Source organism: Mustela erminea, chromosome 3, assembly GCF_009829155.1.
Source record: "Mustela erminea isolate mMusErm1 chromosome 3, mMusErm1.Pri, whole genome shotgun sequence".
Taxonomy (NCBI): Eukaryota; Metazoa; Chordata; class Mammalia; order Carnivora; family Mustelidae; genus Mustela; species Mustela erminea.
Window position 1 is genome coordinate 24,678,422 of NC_045616.1, and position 10,416 is coordinate 24,688,837.

The window sequence follows — 10,416 nt, forward strand, 5'->3', positions numbered from 1 at the left end:
ATGGCAAGATCGCATTCTTTTTATATGGCTGAATAGTATTCCATTGTATATATATTTACCACATCTTCTTTAACCATGCATTTTTCAAGGGACATTTGGGATGCTTCCATATCTTGACTATTGTAAATAATACTGCACTAAACATAGGGGTGCAAGTATCATCAGGATTGGTGTTTTATTTTCACTGGATAACGACCCAGTCGTGGAAATACTGGATCAAATGCATTTCTATTTTTATTCCACTAGGTATCCTTTCTGTTTTGTTGATGATTTGTTTCTCTATGCAAAGTCTCTTTATTTTTATATACTCTCAGCAGCTTATTTTTGTTTTGGTTTTCCTTGCCTAAGGAGACATGTCCATAAATATTATATCCAAGATATATAAATAACCAAGATATTACTGCCTTTGCTTTCTTTTAGGAGTTTCATGGTTCAGATCCCAAATTTATTTATTTATTTATTTATAGATTTTTTAAAAAATTATTTATTTGACAGAGAGAGAGATCACAGGTAGGCAGAGAGGTAGGCAGAGAGAGAGGCGGAAGCAGGCTCCCTGCTGAGCAGAGAGCCCAATGCGGGGCTCCATCCCAGGACCCTGGCCCGAGCTGAAGATAGAGGCCCTAACCCACTGAGCCACCCAGGTGCCCCTCAGATCCCACATTCAAATCTGTAAACTATTTTGAGTTTATTTTGGTGTAGTATAAAAAAAGTAGACCAGGGGCGCCTGGGTGGCTCAGTGGGTTGAGCCTCTGCCTTACGCCTAGGTCATGATCTCATGGTCGTGGGATCAAGCCCCGCATCAGGCTCTGCTCAGCAGATAGCCTGCTTCCCCCTCTCTCTTTCTGCCTGCCTCTCTGCCTACTTGTATCTCTGTCAAATAAATAAATAAAATCTTAAAAAAAAAAGTAGGCCAGTTTCATTCTTTTGCATGTAGCTTCTCAGTATTCCTAACACCATCTTTTGTACATGTATATTCTTGCTTCCTTCATAAATTAAATGACCATATAGGTATGGGTTTATTTTTGAGCTTTCTATTCTATTCCATTGATCGATGTGTCTATTTTTGTGCCAGTACCATTGATTGCTTTGAGTTGTATGGGCATTTTAACATTAAGTCTTCCATTCTATTAGTATGGTTTACCTTTTTATTTGTTTGTGTCATCTTCAGTTTCTTAGTTTTCAGAGTGTAGGTTTTCAAGCTCCTTGGTTAAATTTATTCCTAGATATTTTATTCTTTCTTATATAATTGTAAATTGGATTGTTTTCTTAATTTCTCATTATGCTATCTTGTGAGTAACCATACAGAAACACAACAGATACCCATACATTAATTTTGTATTCTGCAACTTTACTAAATTCATTTATCAGTTCTAATAGTTCTTCTTTGGAGTGTGTAGGGTTTTGTATATATAGAATCATATCCCCTGAAGATAATGTGTTTTCCTTCTTCCTTATCAGTTTGGGTACCTTTTATTTACTTATTCTTGTTGAACTATTGTGGCTAAAACTTCCAGAACTATGTTGAATGTAAGTGGTGAGAGTAGACGTCTTCTTTGTCTTGTTCCTGATCTTAGGGAAAAAGCTCTCAGCTTTTCATCATCAAGTATGCTGTTAGCTGTGGGTTTTTCATACATGGCCCTTAGTGCATTGAGGTATGTTCCCTCTAAATCCACTTACTGTATTTTGTGAAGACTTTTTCCTGCTTCTGTTGAGATGGTGCTATGTTTTTATCATTTTGTGAATTGAATGTTTCACATTGATTGATGTATTGACCCACCCTTGCATCTCTGGAGTAAATTGCATGGTTATGGTGAATGACTTGTTTAAATGTATTGGTGACTTTGGCCTACTAATAGTTCATTGAAAATTTTTGCTTCTATGTTCGACAGACACATTCACCTATACTTTCTTTTCTTTCTTTTTTTTTTTTTGTAGTGTCTTTTCTGGTTTTACTATTGGGGTCATGTCTGCCTCGTAGAATGAATTTGGAAGTTTAAAAGGATATTCAATCTAATTAGCAACTAGGATAATGGATAGTAAAACTAAATGAGATGGTATTACATTCCTAGAAGATGCACAATGGTTTTTTATGGGTGCAGATTGGACAAAGCCATGTGCTGGTGAGGATTACCAAGAGTAGGGCTTCTCAGAGTCTGCTTGCATGAACATAAGCCCCTCTGAAAAACAACTGTATATTGTTTGCTGCAGTTAAACATTTACATATTCTAATGTCTAGCAGTTCCAAATCTTAGAATATACTCTGCTGAAACTCTTGCACAGAGGCACCAGGGACTTATGCAAGGAAATGTATGGCAGCATTATTCTTAGCAGTGAAACACTCAGTGCAATCCAAAAAGCTAACAGTGGACTGGGTAAATAATTTATGGTATTTGCAAATGCTGGAATATCATGCCTGTGGTGTTTACCTTCGAGAGCTGAATGCTTTGTTTGACTAAAATTTCAAAGTTTGAATGCTCTGAGCATAGCTTCTGGTTTTCCTCTTATCCCAGAGTAACAGACTCTCTCTTTTTATCCTCTCCATTATTCTTAGATTTTATTTATATTCAAGTTAACATGGTGTGTTTAGTCTGAGGTAGAATGTAGTAATTCGTCTCTTGCATATAACACCCAGTGTTCATTCCATCAAGTGCCTTCTTCAATGCCCATCACCCAGTGACCCCATTCCGCCCCCCACTTCCCCTCCAGCAGCCCTCAGTTTGTTCCCTGTAGTTAAGAGTCTCTTCTGCTTTACCTCCTTCTCTGATTTTTATTTTTCCTTCCCTTCTCCTGTGTTAATCAGTTTTTTTTTAATCCAAGTGCAGAATTGCCTTCAACTCACTGAAATAACCCAAGTGTATTTTTATACACTTCAGTACCAACTTTTGTGTAGTTCTGTAGTATCGTATAAAGTTCAGGAAAAGTCTTTTGCAAGTTTTCTTGCCTGTTGCCAAAATGTTGGTGTCCATCAATTTTTTTCTTTCTGTTTCATCATCTCTCTGTTCTCCATGTCGCTCATGGTTAATCTAATCCATGCCCGAAGCTCTAAGCATTTATGTTCCACTATGTACAGAACTGATACTTCTCTGCACAGAGATTTCTGTAGCTTCACGGCATTACATCATTTAATCTGTCATCTACATCGACGCTTGAGAGAATGACTGAAAAGCAAATACAAGCCACAGCTTTTAGGGCAGACAGAGATTCCTATCATTCTACTAATATTCAGCTACCTTTTGATAGTTCTATTTTAATGTCTCACCGCCCCTGAAAATTTATGTGTCTTTTGGCTGAACTTACCTTCTTTTGAGTCAAGCCAGCTTTAAAATTTTTCCATTCACACTGCTTTATCTCTGAAGTCAGAAAGCCAATACCATCCCCACTTTCTTCTTCTCTCTCTTCACATTATCTCCGATACTGAGCATTTATAGAAACTTTAAAAATATCTCCTAAATCTTTTTATTTCTCTCCATCCCTATTGTAACTAGTTCCAATTTTTCTCACCCTCTTGTATCAGAGCAGACCTACCAGACTCTTTTCTGTTCCTCATCTCATATTCCAAGCCCATCTCCCTACTGCCTGGGAATTAACTTCTAAACCCCAAACTCTGTCCTGTGATGCCCTTTATTCACCGCAGTTTGACTTAAAAAAAAATTGATCCCATAATACTCTTAATGAAATTAATTAATTAGTTAATTATTTGTAGTTTCAGGAGTAGAACTGAGTGATCATCATGCCCTTTGACTGGAAGATGAAATTTTTGAAGTCTTTTTATTCTCATTGCTAGTCCGTCTAGGGGTCTCTCTCTCTCTTTCTGTGTCTCTGTCTCTGACCCCACATTCAGCATTAAAGGGAAATACACATAACCCAATTCATCATGCCTCCTTCATGTTTTTTGACTTCATGGTTTTCTGAAGTGTTTCACGTGTATTTGATTGCGGTTAAGTTGAAAGATTCAGGAGTCAAACACCTTTATTGTTTTCCTCATTTCCTCTCAGACTTGAGACAAAGCCAAGGTATATCCCAAGTCAAAGGCTAAATACATTATGCTAGGTTTGCGTTATTTTATAATATTTATGTCCTCCAAATTCTTACACTGTACTATGTTATTCCTAGGTATTTTTATTGTTATTAACATATAAAAATCTTAATTTTATTCTCTTTTTCTTATTGCAAAATGCTAGAAATTGTTATTTGGATCCAAGCTAATATATTTTATTTTTAATGTTACTAAATGTTATAATTAGAGCCAATTAGAGGTGAAGGGTTATTATTGTTCAAGATTTGTATATATTTCAACTTAAAGCATATAACTCTTGAGATAGAGGGTGTATCCCATATAAGAAAAAAAGAAATATGGGGTGTCTGGGTGGCTTACTCAGTTGTGTATCTGACTCTTGATCTCAGGGTCATGAGTTCAAACCCTCTGTTGGGCTCCATACTGGGTGTGGAGTCTAGAGAAATTTAAAAAAGGAAAAGAAAAAAATAGCAAACAACCAATGTTAACTTCATTTATATTTGAGGCAGAAAGTCACAAAAATGTGACATTCTAGGATATATAAAAGAGGATATCAACATGATATATGAATAGAAAATTAATATTGGTTATGGCATAAATCTAGATAAAGAACCAACTGCCTATAATTAAAGTATAATCAATGAAACTAGGATTAATTGATGGTACAAATAAATGTGATTGATATGAAGGACTGGGAGAAGTGAAAGTAATAAAAATCAGAATACAAAGTACAAAAAATAATTTTGAGAAGATTCCTCCTAAAACTGAATGTAAAATGCAGTTTTCTTATTTTTAGTGGTGGTAAATTCAATGAAGAATGAAAATAGGGAAAAATCTACTAGCATTAATTAATTAATCAAGGTAGATTTATTCCTGCGTTGCAAGGGTGATTGAATATTTGCAAATCAATCAATGTGATACAAAAATAAGAGAAAGGATAAGAACCACATGATTATTACAATAGATGGTAGGAAAAGTATTTGACAGATACCACATCCATTCATGATGAATAACATCATGAATAAGCATAACATCATCATCCTTAATGGGGAAAAACCGACACACTTTCCCCTAAGATAGGAACAAGACAAGGATGCCCACTCTCATCACTTTTCACTCAACATAGTATTGGAAGTCCTAGCCACAGCAATCAGACAACAAAAGGAAATAAAAGGCATCTAAATCGGCAAGGAAAGAGTAAAATTTCACTTCTTGGGATGGTGTGATACTAGATATAGAAAACTGTAAAGAGTCCACCAGAAAACTACTAGAACTGATAAATGAACTCAGTAAAGTTGCAGGATACAAAATCAATGTACCAAAATCTGTTGTATTTCTATACATTAATAATGAAGCAGCAGAAAGAAATCAAGAAAACAATCCCATTTACAATTGAAAGGAAAAGAATAAGATAACTAGGAATAAATCTAGCCAGAGAGGTGAAAGACCTGTAATCTGAAAACTATAAAACACCGGTGAAAGAAATTTGAAGATGACAAAAAGAAATGGAAAGACATTCTGTACTCCTAGATTAGAAGAACAAGTGCTGTTAAAACGTCTATACTATGAAAAACAATGTGCACAGTCAATGCAGTCACTATCAAAATATCAGCACCATTTTTTACAGAACTAGAACAAACAATTTTAAAAATTTATATGGAATGGGGATGCTACCTGGGTGGCCCAGTCAGTTAAGCATCTGCCTTTGGCTCAGGTCATGTGGGATCGAGTCCTGCATTGGGCTCTTTGTTTGGTGGGGAGGTTGCTTCTCCCTCTGCCTGCCACTCCCCCTGCTTGTGCTTGTTGCTCTCTCTTTCTCTCTCACACACAAATAAATATATAAATAAAATCTTAAAAAAATAAAATAAAATTTGTATGGAACCAGAAAAGATAATGAAAGTTAATCTTGAAAAGGAAAAGCAAAGCTAAAGGTGTCACAATTCTAGACTTTAAGTCATATTATAAAGCTAAAGCAAACAAACACTATGGTACTAGTACAAAGATAGACACAAAGATCAATAGAACAAAATAGAAAACCCAGAAATAAACTCACAGCTGTGTGGTCAATTAGTCTTTGACCAAGCAGAAAAGAACATCCAATGGGAAAAATTCTCTTCAACAAATGGTGTTGAGAAAACACAACAGTAACGTGCAAAAAGAAAAAAAAAGAAAGAAAGAAAGAAAAGAAACTGGACCACTTTCTTACACCATACACAAAAATAAATTCAAAATGGCTTTAAGACCTAAATATAAGACCTGAAACTATATCAATGCTGGAGAAGAGCACAGGAAGTAACATGTTAGACATCAGCTACAGCAAGTGTGTTCTAGATAGGTCTCCTGAGGCCAAGGAAACCATAGTAAAAACAAACTATTGAAACCACATAAAAAAAAATTTTAAAAATTTAAAAATTAAAAAAAAGAAAGAAAGAAAGAAAGGAAGAAACCACATCAAAACAAAAGGTTGTTTTTGGATTTTAAGTTGGGTAAGTTCTTCATATATTTTGCATACTAGGCCTTTACCTGATAAAACATTTGCAAATACCTTCTCCCACTTTGTAGGTTGTCTTTTGGTTTTGTCAGCTGACAAAATACAGCATCGTTACCTGATGAAAACTCTCCACAGTGTATGGATAGAGGGCAGCATACCTCAATATCATAAAAGCCATACGTGAAAAGCTCACAGCAAGTATCATTCTGAGTGGGGAAAAACTGAGAGCGTTTCCCCTAAGGTCAGGAACACAACAGGGATGTCCACTCTCACCAGTGTTCAAATAGCACTCGAGGTCCTAGCCTCAGCAATGAGACAACAAAATGAAATCAAAGACATCGGGGGCACCCGGGTGGCTCAGTCATTAAATGTCTGCCTTTGGCTCAGGTCATGATCTCAGGGTCCTGGGACTGAGCCCAGCATCAGGCTCCCTGCTCAGCGGGGAGTCTGCTTCTCCCCTCCCCTGCTCATGCTTGTCTTCTCTCTCTCTCTTTCTCTCTGAAATAAGTACATCTGAATAAAGAATAATGGTCCTGGGTTGCTACTACTTGAAAACTTGTTTTATAAAATTTGTTTTTTAATCCATTTGTTTCTTTTATGCCACTGCCCTAAGGGATAGTTGACAGTTGTTTTTATACTTGATAGCAACATAATTTTTGTTCTAAATTCCAATTATTTTACCATCTTTTAAAAATAAAATTCAGTTATTTTTGCTTTTTTATTCCACAGGCTCTAACCATAGCATCATAGTTATCAGGAAAGTTATCCTTTGTCCAAGCTACTTCTCTCAGGTCCAATGTTCTTCTTAGATTTTGGGTTATGTTTAAGATCTAGAAATTTGACATACCCTTTGTATGTAGCTTAAAGCCTAGCCTTTTTCGTGACTCAGCAAAATACAATTTAAAGTTGAGACTAAACATCTTGTCATGTAACTCTTTTATTCCAAAACTTTTTTTGTAAACTCCTCCTAGGTGTCAGGTTTTGCTCTAAATATTAACTCATTTAATCCTCATAAGTATTCAGTAAAGGAATTATTATCATCCACAGTTTATCAGTGAGAAAATAGAGCCACAGAAAGGCATAGTGAATTGCTTCCTAATTGTACAACTAGTCAATACAATAAATAGGATTTGTACCTAGACATTTCAGATCCAGGGTTGGGGTTCTTAATCATGCTATGGTATTGCCCTAGATACAGGTGAAGCAGCATTTAGGTAAACATTTATTTTCTGAAATGCCCATACTGGTAAACAAAATAAAATGAAAATAAGTGAACTGAGCAACCAACTGTAGTTAGGACAATAAAATCAATCCAAAGGAAGGATAACAAAGCATAATAAGGGTAGAAACAAATAAAAACTAGAAACCCCAAAAAAAGAAGCACTAATAAAGTAATGCAAGACCTTGATCTTTGGTCAGAGCAGGGGAATGCTAAACCCTCAGATAAGAGAGACCTAAAGAAAAAGAAAGCATATAGCGTAATAAGTCAATCAGAGACAGACAATTATCATATGATCTCCCTGATATGAGGAAGTGGAGAGGCAACGTGGGGGGTTTGGGGGGCAGGAAAAGAATAAGTGAAACCAGATGGGATCAGGAGGGAGACAAATCGTAAGAGACTTTTAATCTCTCAAAACAAACTGAGGGTTGTGGGGGGGAGGTGGGTAGGGAGAGGGTGGTGGGGTTATGGACATTGAGGAGGGGATGTGCTATGGTGAGTGCTGTGAAGTGTGTAAACCTGGCGATTCACAGACCTGTACCCCTGGGGCTAATAATACATCATATGTTTATAAAAAAATTATTAAAAAAAGAAAAAGCATAAATCACAAAATGAGAAATGCTAATCAAATAACCACATGCACACACACACAAAAGCTGGTTAAAATAACCCTATTGATTAACTACAGAAATAGATTTTAGAATATGAATAGAATATATAACTTTGTTAGTACACAGAATTACCAAAACTGACCTCAGAAGACAAAATACAAACTCACCAATCACCATAAATAAAACAGAGAAAATTGTTGAAAAGCTACTCTTTGGGAGAGCAACAATCCCAGTTGTTTTAATGACAATTCTATTAAACTTCTAAGAAATAAAAATTTCAGTGGTATTTAAAGTATTTGCAAGGAAAGTTTTATAAATTTTTTGATGATGCCCTCGTGACATTGACATCCAAACCCAACAAAAAGAGCACAAATCAGACAGCTACAAATGGTTTTTACCATTTTTTAGAACGCTTTTTAATGAAGTGGGGCTTCTTCCAAGAATTTGAGAATTATTCAAATAATTCTCTGCATTAATTTAAAAAAAAAAGATTTCTATCTCCATAGATGTTAAAAAGGCACTTTGTAAATTTAACTTCAGCCATTGGTTGCAAACTTGTAAAAATGAAACAGTGTATTATGAAAACTTTCCATCCCCACCCTGGGAGAGTACCTCGGAGTGTTCACGTGCTGCTTGTGGGGCATCCCGACTCATCTGCTTGCAGGAGAGTTCTCTTTCCTTGTTGGCTGTCCCTCAAGTTATGCTTCTCTCCTCTGTTCTTCTGGAACACTCACTCGTATCCTTCACAATGGGTTTAAATTTTGATAAAACCCAGGAATAGACATTGACCAAGAAGCTATGACTCTGTGCCACTGGAAAATATTATTGAATCGAGGCATGAGGAGCAAAACTCTAAAGAAAGACAGGATGAAACCATCAAGGTCCGCTGTCTTCTCAGTAAATTACTCTGCTTCAGTACTGGGAACGTGAGGACCCACACCTCTGCCTGGTTTTTGAGCTTTCTGTGATGTGCCCCACGTCATTCTTTCCAAGCTTGCCATATTCCTTACTGTTGCTGTGGGTCTGTTCCTATTCCTTCACTTCTCTTTATTCAGCTTTTAACCACACAACTTCTAAACGTTGTGCATAACGCAGCATTTGCAGTACCTCCTAACTGTAACATTTCGCGGATGAAACCAACACACATCCTTCCTTTTCTTCCTTGATTGCCTGGTGGTTCTGTGTTGTCAACCCCCACTTGGGAAGTATATATATATATATATATATTTTAAGATTTCATTTATTTATTTACAGACATAGATCACAAGTAGGCGGTGAGGCAGGCGTGGGGTGGGGGGACAGGCTCCCTGCTGAGCTGAGAGCCGGATGCCGGACTCCATCCCAGGACCCCGAGATCATGACCTGAGCCGAAGGCAGAGGCTTTAACCCACTGAGCCACCAGCTGCTCGGGAAGTATATTTCAAAACTATTGAATGAAATCTTGTATTTCCTACACCAAAGGCTTAAAGAAAACATACTGTGTTAAATATTCTGGTTTTCCCCAGCGTATAGTAGCATTCATTTACTATGATTTATCTCTGTGTCTTTGTGATTTTGAAGATCTATCATTAAACATTGTTTATTCTTTTTAATGTTTATATCCTTAATCTCAGGATTAAGGAAGTTGAGGCATATCATAGGTACATTTTATGAAGAAATCTGAGCATACATGCTTTTTCACTACACAGCTTGTGTCATCTTCTGGGCACTTGGTCCTGAGGGCATTTTTTCATTTCAGGTACCATGTCACCATTTGGATATGTGGGTGATACTTCTGTGGTTTGCTGGCAAAACCCTTTACATATTGGGCTTAAGTGTATGTTGATTTATATTTCTGCATATTTGTTCATTTCGGTGATGTTTACCCCTGATTCTGTTAGATCGGTACAGTGCTTTCTTAGATGATTACAACTTCCCTTCTGCAGCTAGAACGTGCTGCGAAAAGGTTCTCCTGGGCTAAGGATGCTACACTTAAGTGTACTAAAGTACACTTTCCTACTAACGGAACTTTGTTAAAGCTTCTCCATGTTCTCAACCTCTGTGCCTTATGCACACCGGGTGATCTCTATCTGCTGGATTT